This window comes from Scylla paramamosain, chromosome 11, assembly GCF_035594125.1.
Source record: "Scylla paramamosain isolate STU-SP2022 chromosome 11, ASM3559412v1, whole genome shotgun sequence".
NCBI classification, from domain to species: Eukaryota; Metazoa; Arthropoda; class Malacostraca; order Decapoda; family Portunidae; genus Scylla; species Scylla paramamosain.
This window is the reverse complement of record NC_087161.1, coordinates 14072496-14094453: the sequence shown is the minus strand read 5'-3', so window position 1 is coordinate 14094453 and position 21958 is coordinate 14072496. Positions and strand designations below refer to the sequence as shown.

The following is a 21958-nucleotide window of genomic DNA, read 5'->3' as shown; positions in this document are numbered from 1 at the left end:
AAATTAGTGACAAAAAGGACTTTGATTGTGGCATTTGTGTTAAAGGGAAAATGACTCAGTTTAGAAACAGACAAGCTGATGAGCGTTCAAAAGCTAAACTAGATATGGTACACTGTGACCTAGCTGGTCCCATTGATCCTGTTGCCAAGGACGGTTTTAAGTATGCACTCAGTTTTGTTGATGATTACTCCGGTCTTATCATGATATACTTCCTCAAATATAAGTGTGACACCTTACAGGCAACTAAGCATTTCATAGCAGACATTTCTCCCTATGGCTCAGTGAAATGTCTCAGAAGTGATGAAGGTACGGAATTTACTTCTAATGCATTCGCAGATTTACTCGTGGAAAATAAAATCAAGCATGAAATGTCTTCTCCCTACTCACCTCACCAAAATGGTACCGCTGAAAGAGGCTGGCGTACTCTTTTTGAAATGGCCAGATGTTTACTAATAGAGTCTGGTCTGCCAAAGTTTCTGTGGACGTATGCCGTTATGGCCTCTGCTTACATTAGAAACAGATGTTATAACCTTAGGATTAAGAAGACTCCATTCGAGGCTTTTGCAGGTAAAAAGCCAAATATTAGTAATATGCACATTTTTGGTTCTGTATGTTATGCCTATGTACAACAGAAGAAAAAACTTGATGCCAGAAGTGAGGATGGAATTTTTGTAGGCTATGATAAGTCTAGTCCACCATACCTTGTATATTTTCCAAAGACTGGTACAGTAAGGAAAGTTGGATGTGTCAAATTTACCAGGCCTAGCGTAGATGTAAGTTCAGATGTAGCATGGGGTAGTGAATGTGACTGGACTACAACACGTAGTACTGACACTGAAGCTAGCCCAGAAGTTGGTAACCAAACAGAGGACAGTGTGTGTTTAAGGCGGTCAGAAAGAGTAAAACGTAAACCCATATATTTTGGTGACTGTATTGTTGGTGATGAAATGGATGAGGCTTTGGATAGTATTGTGAATTGTACTGTTGACTATTGCTATAAACTAGCCAGTGTACCTTATACATATCAAGATGCTATTGCATCTCCTGATTCTGATAAATGGCGAGAAGCTATGGAATTGGAAATGAAAGCTCTAAAGGATAATGAGACTTTTGAGCTTACTACTTTGCCTGAAGGTAGAAAAGCTGTGGGAAGTAGGTGGGTATATGACCTGAAGTTTAACCCTAACAATGAGACAAGGTACAAGGCTCGTTTTGTTGCTAAGGGTTACTCTCAGGAGGCAGGTATAGATTATCACGAAACATTTTCCCCAACTACTAGGATCACATCTGTAAGAACTTTAATGCAGTTGGCTGTACAACATGACCTGGTTGTTCATCAAATGGATGTAAAAACTGCCTACTTAAATGCACCTATTGATTGTGAAATTTATGTTGAACAACCCAAGGGTTTCTGTGTGGAGGGTAATGGTGGCGAGAAGTTGGTGTACAAATTAAAGAAATCCTTGTATGGTCTCAAACAAAGTGGTAGAAATTGGAGTTCACTGTTGCACTCATATTTGGTTGACCTAAGTTTAACTCAGTCATTTGCTGACCCATGTCTTTATACCAGAATTACTGATGATGAGGTAACCAATGTATTAGTTTGGGTTGATGACATAATAATTGCGGCCAGCAGTGATGCAAAATTGAAGAACATGAAGGAAAGTCTGGGTGATAAATTTAGGATGAAAGATCTAGGCAAAATTTCCTGGTATCTAGGTATACAGTTTGTGTGTGATGATAATGTAATTAAAATGAATCAAACTAAATATGTGGAAAAGATCCTTGAGAAATTTGGTATGCAACATTGTAAACCTGCCTATACTCCTTGTAACATGGATGTGAACAAAGTATGTATTAGTTCTAGTGAATCAAAACTGGCTGATATCAATATGTATAGAGGATTAGTTGGAAGTCTGATCTATGTAATGACATGTACTAGACCTGATTTGTGCTTTATTGTAACTAAATTGTCTCAGAATATGACTAATCCAACTATTTCTCATCTCACTATGGCCAAGCATGTATTAAGATATTTGAAAGGTACCATTGATCAATGTTTGACTTTTAAAAAGTCAGATGAGTCACTGAATTTGATTGGGTATTGTGATGCTGACTGGGCTAATGCACAAGATCGCAGAAGTATTACCGGGTATAGCTTCCAACTTTCCAGTGGGGGTCCATTAATCTCTTGGAAGACTAGAAAACAGAGAACAGTTGCTCTGTCTACTTGTGAAGCTGAGTATATGGCATTGTCTGCCGCTACTCAAGAGGCAAAGTTTTTATTGCAATTACTGGAAGATATGACAGGAAGTACTTCGATAAACAGCTGTACTATACACTGTGATAACCAAGGTGCCATAAAATTAGTTGAAAACCCTGTCCAGCATCAGAGATCAAAGCACATAGATATTAGATACCATTTTATTAGGATAGAGGTTCAGAGAGGTGTAGTGCAACTTAACTATGTACCATCTGATCAAAATATTGCTGATATGTTCACTAAACCTGTACCTAAAGTAAAGCTTTGTGATTTCAGTAAAGTTATTATGGGTGTGTAGATAGTTAAAACAGGAGTGTGTATTGATTTAATGTGTGTTGTATTGTATATACCCATCATTAGTTTCAGTGGGGGTGTTGGGTCCGAAACATAATGATACGTTGGTGGGTTTATTCGGGGTTCAATTGAGTTACTCAGATGTTCGGGGTTTTGGGGTTTCATACTGTGTATTTTTAATCTGTGTCGAAGCCAATGAAATAAATAGCAGGTGTGGTACAAGTTAGTTCTGCTCCAGCTGTCTTAGGACTCACACGTTTTATTCCCTGTCCTACTCGCCTAATACACATTGCTAGCAAGGATGGCTCGGAGTTTAACAACTGAACACACACACACACACACACACACACACACACACACAAAAAAAAAAAAAAAAAAAAAATCAGGTATCCCCTCTCCATTTTCATGGCACTTTCTCTTCCTTTACCCCTTTCCTTTCCTTAGTTTCGTCCTGTGATCGTTTTCTTTTCGTCTCTCTTTTCGTCGTCTACAAAGCACAAACATTTTACTTTATCTTTCACCAACTCTCAGAGCACACACTCCCTCTTCTTCGTCTCCACCTCCCTTTAGATGTTAGGATATCCACCCTCCCTGCTACCTTTTCCTGACACTTTAATCCAGCCAGTGACACCGCCACTGTGTGCTGCGATAAAGTGGAACAATTTAAGGGGAATCTTTGTAGCTTCAAAATCAAGTTAACCTTTGCGGGCCAGTGTCTCGCGTCCCCTCAGCGTGGCCAAGTCCCCTCCCGCGGTGCCATTCTCTCAAATCAGCCACAACATGTCAAGGCAGCCAGTCCCTGCTCCCTGCAGAGGCTTTTTGTGTTCTCACCATTTCTCTCCACCGTTGCTGCTCGCTGGCCCTTCTTCCCCCTCACATCCGCCCGGGACTGACATCACAAGTGGAAGATATAACCCATTTGCGAGAGTTTTCATGGCGACGAGGGAGCAACAGTGTGTGTAAAGGTCAATTTCCTGGACACTGGAGGCTAAAAATTGCTGCATACTCAGGGTATTCCGCGTCACAGAAAACGGAATTTGCCGCCTGTGAGCGCCTGGCCGCCCCTGGATGGGAGGGTGTGTGTCTCAAGGCGCCCGTGCATTGTGGCGTGGCTCGTGTGGCTGGTGGGTGCTTGCTCCTTCTTGTGAGAATGTGGCGTATACCTCTAGATTTTTTTCATGGTTTGATATTAATATGTGAGATGCAGTACGAGATTATGTTTCCGCGTGTGTAAGAGGTTAGTTAATAGAAAAATAAATAAATAAATAGATAAAATAAAAGAGTCATTGTCGTTCATTAACAAAGCTAAGTAAAAAATGGTTTCAATAGGGAAGCTAAATTAATTTCAGAAATGTCTGCCTATTATTTTTTTTTCCACATTCCATCATAACATTGTCTTTTGTTTGTTGTTTTCCTCATAAGCTGTTATTTAAAGATGGTGACGATAATAATGAAGAGTGTGTAACAATCTGCTTAATGATTACCGAACAAAGCAGTATTTGTGCCATGAACCTCGCGGCTAATGAGGGAAAATTGCCTTTCTTGTACACACATGAAAAGCAACAAAGGAAAGTTGAGATAAGCCTCCATAGTGGAAAATAGATAAATAAATAAATAAATAAATTCTTATGGTCTGTCACATTCCTAGTTTATTCATTCATCTGTTTATTTGTTTATTTATCTATTTATTTATTTATTTATTTGTTTATTCATCTATTCATTTATTTTTTTTTTAACATTACCTTCAGTTTACAGTCTATAATGAGCCAATGCGATCTGTGTAAAGTTTTCGTAATTTCATAATTCCTGATAAAGCACGTTCAATATTCGTATATAATGTCACTCGATACGCAGTTTTGCCGTTATAGTCATTAAAACCCTCCACAGTCCATGCATACAAAGCTGCACTTGGCTAAAAATTTCAGTGCAGCACATTACACGTGAGTGTTTAATGTCATTATTATTCATATTAGTAGTTATAATTTTCATAAGTGTTATTACCGTAGCTACTACTACTACTATGACTACTACTACTACTACTACTACTACTACTACGAACAAGAAATAACGGATTCAAACTTGAAAATAAGTTAGGTTTAAGAAAACGAGAGGAAGGAATTAGTTCTGAAATAGAGTGGTAGATGAATGGAATGGGCTCATTAATCAAACTGTTGGTACTAAGCTTCAGAAAATTATAGGAATGTATGGATAGTGATGATACACGAAAATAAGTAGATACTGTATGTATGTTTCATAGGGTGACTGTTACGTGCTGGCTTGTTGGCTTCTTGCAGCTTCCCTTGTTCTCTTATGTTCGTGTGTTCTTATGTACTACTACTACTACTACTACTACTACTACGACTACGACTACTACTGCTGCTGCTCCTGCTGCTGTACAACTATCATATACTTTTCTCCCTTAATCGTACTCTAAAAATGAGCGCGAACGGTATCATGTTAAGAAAGAATTGTAAGGCAGCTTACAGTTCACTATAAAATCCTACATAAGAGAGAACACTAGAGCAACATTCATAGCTATTCAGAATGGAAATACTTTGATTTTGATCTCGTTTTCCTACATCCTTTGAAATTCCTTTTTATCATTGGGATGTGTGTGTGTGTGTGTGTGTGTGTATTTACCTAATTGTCGTATACAAGACCTGAGCTACACTTGTGCTCTCCTATCGGTATTATGACTTCTTATCTATATTTGTCCTTTTCTTCCTTTCTTTAAGTGGGTGTGTAGGCACTCTGGGCTCAGGTGCGTTTGGACATCATTACATGATTAAGTATGTATTTAGGAAAGAGATGCCTTTGTTTTATTTATATATTGCTTTACTCATAGTTGATAGACTACTACTACTACTACTACTACTACTACTACTACTACCACTACTGTTACTACTACCTACAACAACAACAACAACAACAACAACAACAACAACAACTACTAGTACTACTACTACTACTACTACTACTACTAATGCTACTACTACTACTACTACTACTAGTAATAGTAGTAGTAGTACTTCTACTACTACTACTACTAATGCTGCTGCTGCTGCTGCTGCTGCTGTTGCTTCTGCTTCTGCTGCTACTACTACTACTACTACTACTACTGCTACTACTACTACTACTACTACTACTACTACTACTTCAAGAAGTAAATGATTCTCGCAGGGAAGCCACAGAACGCCTGACTTCTGATATCTCTAATATTTCTGATTGGGGCAGAGCAAACTTAGTATTGTTCAATGCCTCAAAAACTCAATTCCTCCATCTATCAACTCGACACAACCTTCCAGACAACTATCCCCTCTTCTTCAATGATACTCAACTGTCTCCCTCTTCTACACTGAACATCCTCAGTCTGTCCTTTACTTATAATCTGAACTGGAAACTTCACATCTCATCTCTAGGTAAAAGAGCTTCTATGAAGTTAGGTGTTCTGAGATATCCCCGCCAGTTCTTCTCACCTCCCCAGCTGCTAACTCTGTACAGAGGCCTTATCCGTTCATGTATGAAATATGCTTTACATATATTGTTGGGTGGGGGGCTTCCTCTCGTACCACTATTTTAGACAGGATGGAATCAAAAGCTTTTCATCTTAGCAATTCCTCTAACTGACTGTCTTCAGCCTCTCTCTCGTCGCCGCAATGTTGCATCTCTAGCTGTCTTCTACCGCTATTTTCATGCCAACTGCTCTTCTGATCTTGCTAACTGCATGCCTCCCCTCTTCCCGCGGCCTCACTGCACAAGACTTTCTTCTTTCTCTCACCCCTATTCTGTCCACCTCTCTAATACAAGAATTAACCACTATTTCAATCATTCATCCCTTTCTCTGGTAAACTCAGGAACTCCCTGCCTACTTCTGTATTTCCACCTTCCTATGACTTGAACTCTTTCAAGAGGGAGGCTTCAAGACACTTATCCTGTAATTTTTGACTAACGCTTTTGACTCTGTTCGGAGACCGGCACCTTGGTGGGCCTTTTATATTTATTGCAGATGTGTTACCCTTGGCCGGTGCCCCTCCTACATAAAAAAAAAAGACCCTAAAAGATAAAAACTACCTCTGTTAACTGTCGGCTTTATTTCCTACATTGTATATTTTTCCTAGCCCGAATATAATAATAAGGAATACACGAGTATAAGTGAAAAATGAGACGCTGATTCCCAGGCGAGTAAAGAATAATGCTAGAACAGCGTGCACCTGCTCACGTGGTCGAAGGTCTAGGCAGCTGTCTGGATCATTCTCATCAATTAATTAAATGAAGAGAACTGTTAATACTCTCAGATCATTTTTCATTGTCTAGTGAGAGTCATTAGTGAGCTAATTGTGTTATGGCCCGCTGGTCTTCACGGCAAGGGTTACTTATGCGTGAGGTGCTGTGGCGGCTGATGGAGTTTCCTTCACGTTGTAATCGAAACGCTGCCCTTCCAATGTTTTTTTTTTTTTTTATTATATTTGGGATAGAAAAGTGTGTAGTAGAAGTAACAGTGTTGTTATTGTTGTTGTTGTTGTTGTTATTTTATATGTGTGTTCGAAGAAGACCAGCAAATGCAAAGAAAAAAAAAAAGCTACACATTCGGCTGTCAAAAAGGAAAAATTGAAAGCGTTGTGTATCACGGCATCGCAATATTTGCCTCCATCTTATTCATTGCACGACGGGAAAATTAATTTTGTGGCTCACATTTGAAACAAATTTACTTATAATGTGCAGATTGATTTCCGAAATAAAAGAGAAAACTGAAACTGGAGATCTTTTGGAAATAACGGAACAAATTAAAACTTTTGATAAAAATCTTCTTTCGTGCGTGTGATATTCCGACCGTGTTAATTAAGGATATACTTGTTTCCCGGCATCATACTTGCCACCAACACTGATCGCCCTTCCATCGCCTCTAATTGGAGTGTTTGGAGAGCGTCTCAGATCTTTTATACCGCCTCACTAAACCTTCGGCAGCCTCTCTCTTCCCTTGTGAAGAGGCTCTGTCCGGGATATTTTACTTTGCTTGGATTTTAGATGAGTATTGGTCAGTATGTTGTTTTGAAGTAAATTAAGTCTGTAATCCTCAACCTTGTGTCTGTGTGTGTGTGTGTGTGTGTGTGTGTGTGTGTGTGTGTGTATGTGTGTGTGTGTGTGTTTAGTTACCCTAAAAAGAGATGCCACAAAATCCAGTGAATTTCATGTCAGTAAGTGGAATAGAAATGAATGTATGCAGCCATGAATTACTTTGCATGAAGAGTTCCTCAGAGACCAAGAGTGACTTGCACTGTGCTGGGTGGAGGTAGTTATCATGTCCTGATTTTTCATATGTAACATTTTGCATAGCATGATATCCTTCCTTTGGACAACTGTACATAAATATTTAAAGTGGAAGCATTTTGCCCACTCATACTCTATTGATTTGTTTTATCTTCGGCAACATGAATATTGAGACGCGCTGAGCCTGAAAATGCCTTCATAAACAGTAAACGTTAAGTCCATCTACGCTGCGCTTCACAAATATGGACTGTCTTTATCACAGGAACACCCGTTGCCACCAACAAGTTCTGCCATAGGCGGTTGCACTTTCGAGAAGAGAAGCTTTCATCGTAAAGTTCCAAGAGGAACAGGTCTTCTTAGATTGGCACCCGTAAAAGTTGAAGGACGAATTATACTAAAGTTTTTGTGGTAAAATTTAAGAGTTAGCACCTTACCTGTGAGTTGTGCAGGATATTAACATTTTCCTTCACTGGAACGCAGAAAATCTAAATTTCACTCTCCTCTTCTGCCATGTATATTTAATTGCGTCCAAAAGCACCTAGAAAAATTCAAACGGAACCGAGGCACCTTCCAATTATGTTTCAAGAAACTTTTTGAGCAAGCAAAATCTTTCTTGACGTTGGGCGTGGCATAAAAAAAAACTCTTAAGAAAACATACGATTTGGAGGCAAGATCTTGTACGAAATAAAGTAACTTTTTGGTGGAATCAGCGCATGATATGGTAACACGGAGTACCAAGACCCCTGAAATTAGTATACTGGTAAATGACGATCGTTGTCATGTCGATCCTGACGCCTGTATTCTTCTGGTGACTGATTCAGCCCCTTTGCTGGCTAAGACATTTCATGGCTAAAGATTTATCTCGCCTTTAGATAAATTTATCGGTATTTTTACGGAATGTTCAAAGGGAGGCATTGCAATAGCGGCGAGAATAACACGTCCCAACAGGACCATCGGATCAGCGGCAGAGGACGTAGATAAGTCATGTATGTAATGTGTAAATGTTTATATATTCGTGTGTGTGTGTGTGTGTGTGTGTGTGTGTGTGGAGGACACTGTTGACAGTGGAGGGAATATCGTATGAGTCAGTTAAATTCATATCACAAATTTAATATCGGATCAATTCAGCTTCTGCTAAACCTTTACTGTTTACAATGTTACAATATCTTGACAAATATGAAGTATATATGACATGTTACAAATGAGTATTTCATTGCTAACATACAACGAGAGTGGATAACTCTCTCTCTCTCTCTCTCTCTCTCACACACACACACAAGAATCGTTTCCTTTTATGTTAAGTGCTTCATATCTGTCTCGTTACAGTAACGTACGATAATGATAATTTCACCTTTGTTTTACAGATGCCTGTGTATAATTTGCACATACACCACTAGTTTCAACATATTTAAATTCTTGCCTTAAAAATAATGAAAAGTTGTACGAAGGAAACAAGATATGAAGCGAATATTTTTGAGGATTCGAGACCGAACAACGAGCTAGTTGAAGCTACTGACGCTTTGTTAACCCTGAAATGACCATCCACCCTCATCCCTTCCTCCCTTCTCTCCTGGTTGATCAAGATGGACTAGAAATTAGGACCTGACTATGATATTCTCTGTTCTGCAACAGTAGACTATGGGCACCAGTTGTTTATAAGCCTGGATGTGTTTATATTGAAAACGGACAGCAGTGACTAAACTCGATTACTAAGTCTGATGAGGCATGTGCGCATTCAGTAAGGTTTGCCATCACGATAAGCTTCACCAACTAGATAAAGATGGTTTATGTGATATCCACCTGGTACTAAAGCCACCTTGCGCTGCACTAAGTAATCATATGATAAGTTAGCTACAAGAAGATGCTCCTAAATCATAGAAATTTAAGTTGTTGATCGAAGAAAATAATATATTGGTGGTATGTACGAGCAACAGACCAGCGAGGATGAGAAATGGTGCGTGGCAGTGGTGAGTGGTGACCCTGACCAGTCTTTGCTGGGGTGTTGCGTGAGGCGGAGTGATGCAGGGCGCGTTGGTGCCTGTGAAGGACTTTTGACACACAAATTTCGTATCGTCAGCATTGAGAGTAAGTATTTGAAATCCATTGTATAGTTGATAAGAATAAGTTGCTACAAACTGGCTATAGATGGTATGTTTTTTTTTTTTTTATTATTATTGTCTTGCAGAGGGTGTCACGTATAGGTCTACTAGCTTCTTGCAGCTTTCCTTATGTTCTTATGGTCTTTAAATAGGGAGAAACATGGCATGAGTTCGGTAGTGTGTGTGTGTAATAATAGTAATAATTATAAATAATAATGATAATTATAATTGATAATAATAATATCCGGTTTATTAATCTTGCAGCCTTATAGCTGAACAACCACATATTGCGTACTTATACACTAATATACATACACATTTAACTTTAAGGAAGTATGTTACAAGTTAATACTTTGGGTGCCAGATGGCGCCGGTCAACCTGGTAGACTAGACATGGGATAGTCAGGTCACCCCGTGTGTATTTTTCTATTCAGAGTTTGTTTATCCTACCTAGCTGCGGGTCACTAATTCCGATTTACACCAGGTACCTAATCACTGCCAGGTGAGCAGTGGCTACACTGCAAAGAAGTCCACCCAAAGACTTCTGACCTTACCCGGAATTCGAACCTGAGTCCTCCCGAGTATGAATCAGGCGTGAATCACTGCGCTACCAACTGTCTGTGTGTAGTCTGACTTGAATGTAGCACATTCCCTAAATGTAAGCTAGTTTAGTTTGCAAATGTACTCCTGAAGTTACACCTTATTATTACACGACGTTTTCTGATGCTATCAAAAAAATCCACGAGACAGTCTCACATACCCGCCTGCCTTGTGATGACTTGCTATGTTATGGAAGCGTTCGGTCACTCACCTCTGAATAATCGTTGTTGCGTAATTCAAAGAACATATATTTCTGCTATTGTTCCCACTCCGCCTTTTTTAAATTGGCAGCGAAGTACTGCTTTAGGAGTCTGGTGAGGTCCCAGCCCAACCTGCCCCGAAAGACTAAGTTTATTAGAAAAGTTTTGTCCCTGACTGGCTTGGCTTTGCCAGAAAATGAAAGTTTGAAATGAGTTCAGAAAATTTTATGCGCATTTTTTCACATCCATGTGTGTGTGTGTGTGTGTGTGTGTGTGTGTGTGTGTGTGTGTGTGTGTGTGTGTGCATACGCCCACATTACTTGAACTATAACAACCACATTTAGCGTGGGGATCTACCATGGATTGAGAAAGGTCAGCGCGAGTCACCGGGAGGGCTGACAGGGATGACAGATCAGCCAGTGACCTCTGCTGTTTGGCCTCGTGTTTCATTAGGAAGGAAGTGAACACCGCCTCTGTACGGATGTCATGTAACGGTAGCGATGGTAACGAGAACAGCAATCATTCTGATAGATTTGTTTACTTCGTGGTGACATCCCTTCACAATTGGTGACGTGACTTGTTTTGCACAGGGTGCAGATCAAGTGCATATGAGAATGATTACAACGTGAATAGCGATAATAATGAAGATTATTGACGTCACGATATAAGCCATTGGATAATAGGTAATGGTAATATGGTAATTTGAGTAAGACTTGTAAGCTAAATTGTAGCTATTGGCACTTAAATCCTTGAAATATTCGATTGCGCGTTTTGTAGTCAGAGTGGTTACTTTGAAAGTTATACCCTAAACTTACCTAGGGCTTTAGGCAGCTGGTCACTTAATTAAGCCTGAGACGAAACCACACAAGTCAGAGGGATAAAGACCAGAAACATAACTGATAACAGCGACGATGAGAATAATGATAATGTCAAAGGTCACGATAATGTAGACAGAAAGCCTGGGACAAGAGACAGACCTCCAATATGAATCATTTACACAAGACAACAATTCATTAATAACCTGGAGAGACCGAAAAGAATAACAGATTTGCTGAATTTCGCTTTAGGTGTTTTGCACTTTGTACAATGACGTTGATGAAGTGAAAGTTGGCTCTTAATTCATTCTCGTGATAAATTTCTTATAATAATGTAAATGTTTGCTGCATTAAAACGTTATTGAATTTCACAGTTAGTAATGCTTGTTTATAGATATGTGTCTTACGAATGCAGGAGTTAACCAGTAACCTCACTTATTCATATCTTTTAATAGGTAACTATGGAACCTGTTTCTTTTTTTTTTTTTTTCCACCTAAGACTTTGCATTAAGAAATCGTTACTAAACTTGAATTTCAGTGTTAGCGTTATTTCTATGACAGCAGAACATTAACGGCCATTTTCCGGTTTTTGTGGCTGGTCTCCTCCAAGTCTGAAAAAAATGCAGTGCATATATGTATTGTGATTATAGTAAAAATCACAATATATTAGAAATTTATTTCTATGTAAGGTCTGTGTTGTATGTAATATGTATTACTGAATAAGTGATCCACCTGCGCGATGTTTATTTACGGGTTGTATTGTGGTGTTTAAGTTACAACTCTGTCTATCTTGGTAATTATGCTGGACTATTGAATTACATAAAATGTATCATGCAGGAAAATTTATGGATTCAGTGCATAAATGTTCGTACATGTTTATGTTTAATGTTTAATAGGGTTGTAGGGTTGTGTTGCTTTAGCAGGATAGGGGCAGAGACGAGTTCTAGTCAAGACGGCCCCTAACCACGACGGCCCTCCACGACGGACCTCCCCCACGGCCCCGTGTTTACCAGGACGGCCCCGTGTTTACCAGGACGGCCCTTTGTTTACCAGGACGACCCCATTTTGTAGGACGATGATAATAATTCACACGCATTTATTACATTCTCAATTCTCACACATACATACATACATACATATAATAATATAAATCGGGGCTCCTGTACATGTCCAATCTTCTAGAGAGACGTAAAATACAATAGGGAGTAATAATTTTTTAAAAGATCTAAAATTACACATTTTATTGCATTAAAAATCAATTCACCTAGGCCTACACAACAAGCAGCCTAGAACTTTCCTAAGAAGAGAAGATGTGGATATTTCACCCGTCTCATAACTCTCCCAGAGCTTGAATAGTTTCCCTTCTGTAGTTGTTGCTCTTTTCCTCTTGTATCTTCTTAATTTCCCCTCTCTTACCAGGCGAAGTTGCAGGGTTACGAGTTGTGACTCATGGTGCAGCAGGGGGACTAATTTGTAGAGTTGGTGAGAATGGTTCCGGGCTTTTTCGTTAATCCGTCTGTGCCACCCTTCGACATCGTTATTTGTTCTCACCGACTTCCCATAGACACTCCAAGCTGCTGGCGGCCAGAGAGTGCTGTCAATCCATGTTTTGCTAATGTAATGACATAGTGGTTGTACAGCAGGTGGTGCAGCATCGTTCAGTTTACTAAATGCTGCTTGTATGTGTTCTTGTGGCAAACATGGCAGGGCAAACAGTTTGCGTAGGAGGAGGAGGCAGTAGACACCTGCCGAAACGATAATTACTCCCAGTGAGGTCTAAAGCACTGTTCAGGGGGTGCTGTGAACTTATCATTAAACCCAGCTGTGACCTCACTGAACGTTTCCCTTTGTGTCTCACAACACAAGGGGGTAGTCACAGCCTGCCCTCTAAAGACAACTCTCTTCCTCCACACAAAACTACAAGCACCTAATAACACACACACCTTTCACTCAAAAAATTTTAAAATCATGGCGACTCCTACACCAGCCTCGGAGTCCCCATCTGGGGAGGGGACCATAAATGTCCCCAGGTCGGACTGCCTTTCCGTCGACGACCGTAAGTGTCTTGACACCCCCCTCAACTTTTTCTTCATTAACTTCTGCAACATTCGCGGTCTAAGATCTAATTTTCAATCTGTAGAACACCACCTCTCCTCTTCTAAACCTCATCTTCTTTTCCTCACTGAAACTCAGGTGTCTGAGGCAACTGACAGTAGCCCCTTTTCTGTTCCCTCCTACTTTCTCTATCCTCATTTTCGATCCAAAGCTGGATGCTGCGTTTATGTGCGCAATGACTTAACCTGCTCTCGTGCCCACGCTCTTGAATCTTCCGAGTTTTCCACCATCTGGCTTCGACTACAGAGTCATTCTCATACTAAATTTATCTGTGCTGTATACCTCTCTCCTAACTCCTCTGACTATAAGAAATTCTTTGACTACTTAACTTCCAAAGTGGAGCACATTCTGACCCTCTTCCCTTTTGCAGAGATCTCCATTCTTGGAGACTTCAATGTTCACCACCAGCTTTGGCTTTCCTCTCCCTTCACTGACCATCCTGGTGAACTAGCCTACAACTTTGCTATCCTCCATGACCTAGAGCAATTGGTGCAACACCCTACTCGTATTCCTGACCGTCTTGGAGATACGCCCAACATTCTTGACCTTTTCCTGACCTCTAATCCTTCTGCTTATGCTGTTACCCTTTCTTCTCCGTTGGGCTCCTCCGATCACAATCTCATATCTTTATCTTGTCCTATCACTCCAATCCCTCCTCAGGATCCCCCTAAGCGAAGGTGCCTCTGGCGTTTTGCCTCTGCTAGTTGGGGGGACCTGAGGCGGTATTTTGCTGATTTTCCTTGGAATGACTACTGCTTCCGTGTCAGAGACCCGTCTTTGTGTGCTGAGCGCATAACAGAGGTGATAGTGTCTGGCATGGAGGCGTACATTCCTCACTCTTTTTCTCGTCCTAAACCTTCTAAACCTTGGTTTAACACAGCTTGTTCTCGTGCTATACATGATAGAGAGGTGGCCCACAAAAGGTACTTAAGCCTTCCTTCACCAGAATCTCATGCACTTTATATTTCTGCCCGGAACCATGCCAAGTCTGTTCTCCAACTAGCCAAAAACTCCTTCATTAACAGAAAATGTCAAAACCTTTCAAGATCTAACTCCCCTCGTGATTTCTGGCATCTAGCCAAAAATATCTCCAATAACTTTGCTTCTTCTTCTTTCCCTCCTCTACTTCAACCAGATGGCACCACTGCTATCACATCTATTTCTAAAGCTGAACTCTTTGCTCAAACCTTTGCTAAAAACTCTACCTTGGACGATTCTGGGCTTGTTCCTCCCTCTCCTCCACCCTCTGACTACTTCATGCCTCGTATTAAAATTCTTCGTAATGATGTTTTCCATGCCCTCGCTGGCCTAAACCCTCAGAAGGCTTATGGACCTGATGGGGTCCCTCCTATTGTTCTCCGAAACTGTGCCTCCGTGCTTGCACCTTGCCTAGTCAAACTCTTTCAGCTCTGTCTGTCAACATCTACCTTTCCTTCTTGCTGGAAGTTTGCCTACATTCAACCTGTTCCTAAAAAGGGTGACCGCTCTAATCCCTCAAACTACCGTCCTATTGCTTTAATTTCCTGCTTATCTAAAGTTTTTGAATCTATCCTCAACAGGAAGATTCTTAAACATCTATCACTTCACAACCTTCTATCTGATCGCCAGTATGGGTTCCGTCAAGGACGCTCTACTGGTGATCTTCTGGCTTTCCTTACTGAGTCTTGGTCATCCTCTTTTAGAGACTTTGGTGAAACTTTTGCTGTTGCCTTGGACATATCAAAAGCCTTTGATAGAGTCTGGCACAAAGCTTTGATTTCCAAACTACCCTCCTACGGTTTCTATCCTTCTCTCTGTAACTTCATCTCAAGTTTCCTTTCTGACCGTTCTATTGCTGCTGTGGTAGACGGTCACTGTTCTTCTCCTAAATCTATTAACTGTGGTGTTCCTCAGGGTTCTGTCCTGTCACCCACTCTCTTCTTATTATTCATTAATGATCTTCTAAACCAAACTTCTTGTCCTATCCACTCCTATGCTGATGATACCACCCTGCACTTTTCCACGTCTTTTCATAGACGTCCAACCCTTCAGGAGGTAAACATATCACGCAGGGAAGCCACAGAACGCCTGACTTCTGATCTTTCTAAAATTTCTGATTGGGGCAGAGCAAACTTGGTATTGTTCAATGCCTCAAAAACTCAATTCCTCCATCTATCAACTCGACACAATCTTCCAGACAACTATCCCCTCTTCTTCAATGACACTCAACTGTCCCCCTCTTCTACACTGAACATCCTCGGTCTGTCCTTTACTTATAATCTGAACTGGAAACTTCACATCTCATCTCTAGCTAAAACGGCTTCTATGAAGTTAGGTGTTCTGAGACGTCTCCGCCAGTTTTTCTCACCCCCCCAGCTGCTAACTCTGTACAAGGGCCTTATCCGTCCATGTATGGAGTATGCTTCACATGTCTGGGGGGGTTCCACTCATACTGCTGTTCTAGACAGGGTGGAATCAAAAGCTTTTCGTCTCATCAACTCCTCTCCTCTAACTGACTGTCTTCAGCCTCTCTCTCACCGCCGCAATGTTGCATCTCTTGCTGTCTTCTACCGCTATTTTCATGCTAACTGCTCTTCTGATCTTGCTAACTGCATGCCTCCCCTCCTTCCGCGGCCTCGCTGCACAAGACTTTCTTCTTTCTCTCACTCCTATTCTGTCCACCTCTCTAACGCAAGAGTTAACCAGTATTCTCAATCATTCATCCCTTTCTCTGGTAAACTCTGGAACTCCTTGCCTGCTTCTGTATTTCCACCTTCCTATGACTTGAATTCCTTCAAGAGGGAGGTTTCAAGACACTTATCCACCAATTTTTGACCACTGCTTTGACCCTTTTAGGGACTGGCATTTCAGTGGGCATTTTTTTTATTAGATTTTTGTTGCCCTTGGCCAGTATCCTTCCTACATAAAAAAAAAAAAAAAAAAAAAAAAAAATGAAACTCTGTATGGAACCCTTCTCTTTGTACGCAACGGCGAGTCCAAGATCCTGTGTCTTTCTCCAGATACACTGTGCCCAGTGGAACAGGCATCCACTCACATGAATATGAGGGAAAATCGCTTGTATGCCTTTCCACATAGCCCGCTCAAAGTCGGCTACAGCCTTCTGGAGTTTGTTTTCTGGTATCAGTTCTTTAACAGCGTTCATGACCGCTTTGTAGTCTTTGGTGCGTCTATGTGACATGAAAGCAAATAACAAAGGTACCTGTTTCGTATTTTTGTCTTCTCCTCTCACAAATGCATGGATGGAGAACAGCTGGTAAAAAGGCTTTGAAACAATCTTAAAAGTAGCATCCATGTACCATGTTCTTGCCTTCTTAAGCAATTCTAGCTGCTGGGTTATAGCGAATAGCAAATGTCTGGCTTCATCAACGTAAATGTCTCGTTGGAGGAAGTTAGGTGGAAGAAAGTTTTCTGAAATGTCAAATTCAAGGTCCTTTGGATCCTCGGGACGCATTGCTTGTCGAAGTTGGTTGGCCCGACGAATAAGTAATCCAGGTTTTGGTACACTGGCCTCAGGGTCTTCAGGTTTTATTTCTTTCAATATTGTGTCTTCCACAATTGCTGCTGCTGACCTAAACACATCTTCTCTTGCCTTATTCTTTATATCAGCAACGATCTTAATGGCCTTCTGTTTTCCTGGTTGAGCGGGGTGGCAGTGATTGTGGAGACCAGCTGTGAAGGTTTCACCATCTTGAATTACAGTAGCTTTGCACGTTGTGGTTTTATTTCGTACACTATGTATAATATATATATATATATATATATATATATATATATATATATATATATATATATATATATATATATATATATATATATATATATATATATATATATATATAACATTAGTGACAGTATATAATGGAAATAACAACAAATAAGTTACCTTGAAGAGTTATCACACTGGAGTGCATGGTGACGGCCAGTGACCACCCTGTCACAAACTACACAAAGTGCAGCTGTGGGCTGTTTAGGGCGAATAGAGCGATGGCTTGGTGTCGTCATGATGAGGCTTTAAAAATAATGATTCCACCAACAGAACGGCTTTTGACATGACCTCACCTCTCTCTCTCTCTCTCTCTCTCTCTCTCTCTCTCTCTCTCTCTCTCTCTGAATGGAATGGGCACACACACACACACACACACACACACACATTGTATTGTATTCTACGTCTCTCTAGAAGATTGGACATGTACAGGAGAATGTAATAAATACGTGTAAATTATTATTATCGTCTTACAAAATGGGGCCGTCCTGGTAAACACGGGGCCGTGGGGGAGGGCCGTCGTGGAGGGCCGTCGTGGTTAGGGGCCGTCTTGACCTGCTTCCGGCAGAGACTGACGACGTAGTGTTGTTGTTTCCGGGTCTTAGAGGAGCCCAGTGTCAGAGGTGTGTCCAGGATCTGTATTTTGTGTTAAATATCTCTTTTGACTCTTTATGCAACGATATTCAGGTTTGGGTCAGTAGCAGGGTTAATTTGTATAGGTATTAGTGATTATTCCAGCGATGAGAGGGTGAGATAAATGAAACATGGCGGGGTCCCGGTGGAGAATTTTGCGTCAGTTCCATACCTGTGGTGAGACGGTGCATCATTTGTATGTAGTTATTAGGACTATAATATACATTTCAGCAGTGTGGTGAAGTGGCTGGTGACCTGTCTCCATGTGTTTGTCAGTGTGGGACCTGTGCTGACTGACTGATGTTATTGGTGTGTTGTGTCAAGAGACGGTGCGGCAATGTTGTGAGGTGGACTGTTTTCGTGCACCAATCCAATTTTCATGTATTGAGTTCAGCTGAAGTTTATGGTTGATTCAAACACTTAGTTATTGACTGATATATTCTGTATTTTGTTACTGTGATGTGATTTCCTGGTTTGGTTATTGAATGATACATTCTATATTTTGTTACTGTGGTGTGATTTCATGGGTTGGACGTTTCATCTTAAATTTTGGTGGGAAAATTGACTGTTTGGATTTTAACAGGTTGAATCAGTAAAGGGATCCCAACACCGCTGAATTGGTCTCTTCACTGAATACCATTACAACATCTAACTCATACAATCAAACTTTTCAAGACTCAACTATGGCCGGAAGATGTCATAATACAGAAATATTTTAACACAAACTCAAACAAAATGTAATTATTTTACTCATTAACGTTTATTATATATATATATATATATATATATATATATATATATATATATATATATATATATATATATATGTATATATATATATATATATATATATATATATATATATATATATATATAATTTTTCGATATGGATGTATAAGTTTGTACATATAATTGTTGTTCTTTAAAGAAGAATATTGATGTCACTCGCACTTTAACTGGTTTTCAGTATGAGGTTTTTTTTTTTTTTTTTTTTTTTTTTTTTTTTTTTTTTCTCCTCTATACAAGAGACATTTGCTTTAGAGGACAGACTTGGTGACAGATTTTGTCAGTGAGAAATGTGAGGGTGTAAGTGTGCAAGCTGCCTACTCTGGAAAGGCTCTTGTATCCAATGTATGGAGGTGTGAAGGTGGACTGGCCTGTATATGGAAGAAACTCTGATGAATATCGGAAAATGAATATGAGTGGGAAAGTGTTCAAAGAGGCTTTGTCTTTGTGTGAGAAAAATGAAACAGAAGTTGTAGTGGTGCAAGAGCTAAAGAGGATGGCAGTTTTTATTTTCTTATTTTTTATTTTATTTTTATTTTTTTCTTTTTATGTAGGAGGGTCACTGGCCAAGGGCAACAAAAATCCAATAAAAAAAAAGCCCACTGAGATGTCAGTCCTAGAAAAGTGTCCAAAGCAGTGGTCAAAAATTGAAGGATAAGTGTCTTGAAACCTCCCTCTTGAAGGAATTCAAGTCATAGGAAGGTGGAAATACAGAAGCTGGTAGGGAGTTCCAGAGTTTACCAGAGAAAGGGATGAATGATTGAGAATACTGGTTAACTCTTGCATTAGAGAGGTGGACAGAATAGGAGTGAGAGAAAGATGAAAATCTGATGCAGCGATGCCACAGGAGGAGGGAAGGCATGCAGTTAGCAAGATCAGAAGAGCAGTTAGCGTGAAAATAGCGGTAGAAGACAGCTAGATATGCAACATTGCAGCGATTAGAGAGAGGCTGAAGACAATCAGTTAGAGGAGAGGAGTTGATGAGAAGAAAACCTTTTGATTCCACCCTGTTTAGAAGAGTGGTATGAGTTGAACCCCACCAGACATGTGAAGCATACTCCATACATGGATGCATAATGCCCCTGTACAGAGTTAGCAGCTGGGTGGGGGGGGGATGAGAAAAACTGGTGGAGACATCTCAGAACGCCTAACATCATAGAAGCTGTTTTAGGTAGAGATGAGATGTGAAGTTTCCAGTTCAGTTTATAAGTAAAGGACAGACCAAGGATGTTCAGTGTAGAAGAGGGGGACAGTTGAGTGTCATTGAAGAAGAAGGGATAGTTGTCTGGAAGGTTGTGTCAAGTTGATAGATGGAGGAATTGAGTTTTTGAGGCATTGAACAATACCAAGTTTGCTCTGCCCCAATCAGAAATTTTAGAAAGATCAGAAATCAGGTGTTCTGTGGCTTCCCTGCGTGAAATGTGAAATGCAGATTTACCAGGATAACTAAAGTGATGGTATAAGAAAATGACAAGGTGTTTTTGGTGCATTTGTACCACAGGCAATGCGTTGATCTAGCCTGACCCAGCCTGGCCTAACCTAACCTGACCTAAACAAACATAATGCAACCAAATCTAAAGCAGGCTAACCTAACCTATCTTTACCTAACCTAACCATATCTAACCTACCTATACCTAACTTAGCCTAACTCACTCAAACTTAACCTAACCAAACAAAACAAAACCTAACATAACCTAACTTGACCTGACCATACCTAACCTAACCGAACCTCTCTCTTTCTCTCTCCTCAGCCAAGCAAAAACCGAGTCACCTTATTGGTCGACAAGAGATCACCATCAGCCCTCCCTTTGGCCCAGAGCTTCATTGATTGTGATTGGACAGCTGGCTTGGTGGGTGACCTCATCTCAACCAAGCCAACACGATTTACATTTTCCTCGTTGACATTGGCACCATGATGACCTCTGACATGAACCTGGCACTAGAGAGGTAGGCAGAGAGAGAGAGAGAGAGAGAGAGAGAGAGATGTATTTATTGGTATAGTATTTATGTGATTTGAATGATATCAGTGTGTGTGTTTGTGACCTGTCAATATACACAGGTCTGCATATTTTGTGAGCTGTCAATATACACACGCTTACATAGGTACTTGAGCAAGCCTATAGTTAGCTGAAGCATCTGAGGCAACAATCACACTAATAATAGAAATAATAATAATAATAATAATAATAATAATAATAATAATAATAATAATAATAATAATAATAAAGGCTTTGGTTACAATATAAAGATGTATTAAGTAGCTTATTATTTAATTATTATTATTTTTTTAAGAATAACTTGAAATGAATAGATTTTAAATTGAGAAAATATAAAACTCCTTAATTTGACTTGTGGATTATAACAAGAGAGAGAGAGTGAGAGAGTTTGTCTACTGTTGATAAAAGTGCAATATAAAACACATCAAAACACACACAAATGCCATTATCTCTGTCTCTGTGGTAATAATAATAATAATAATAATAATAATAATAATAATGATAATAGTTGGTTTCTTTATTTTGTGCAGTGTTGAGGTACTGAAGGGCGCAATACACAATGCTGTCAAGGTGCCCCAAAACACACAGGTCAGTATTGCCATATAGCTTACCTTAGGTTAGGCTTGGTTTGATTTAGTTAGGTTTGGTTAGCTTAGGTTTCTTCCAAACTGGTGTTGTATATCCTGTTGTGTAATAATAATAATAATAATAATAATAATAATAAACGGTTTATTATTTAGGCAGTTAACAAACTGAAAATGTACATAGGGGGTGGGGAAAAACTTAACATTAATCCTAAAGGTAAGTTTAATCTATGTGTGTGTGTGTGTGTGTGTGTGTGTGTGTGTGTGTGTGTGTGTGTGTGTGTGTGTGCCGCTGCTGAGACCAAACAAGATTAGTTTTTCCGTGAGGTGTGGATGGATGGGAGGGGCGTGGGTGACAGTTCTTTGGGTCCTGGCATGGGCGGTGCTGGGTGTGAGAGGGATGGCAGAGGGGCTGGCAGAGTGAGGGTGCACCAGCAGACACACCCTGCCTGACTGTAGTGCACAACAAACTCACCAGTGACAAGTATGTGTGTCCCCCGGCTGGTGAGGCAAGGCACGCTGGCTGGAGCTGGTGAGGGAG

The 21958-nt window shown here is 40.2% G+C and overlaps 1 long non-coding RNA gene across 7 annotated transcripts in view; it reads left to right on the top strand.

The window, feature by feature from the left end:
• LOC135104976 (uncharacterized) overlaps positions 1-21958 on the top strand; it is a 102626-nt gene that overhangs the window by 75177 nt on the left and 5491 nt on the right. Inside the window, exons 1-3 of one of the 7 annotated variants that reach the window (XR_010270647.1) lie at positions 9325-9910; positions 20588-20783; positions 21364-21421. This is a non-coding gene — a long non-coding RNA (uncharacterized LOC135104976). Of the gene's footprint in view, positions 1-9324; positions 9911-18179; positions 18393-18416; positions 18788-20587; positions 20784-21363; positions 21422-21958 lie in introns of those variants that run through there. The other 6 variants (XR_010270642.1, XR_010270641.1, XR_010270646.1 and 3 more) reach the window with 6 other exon arrangements.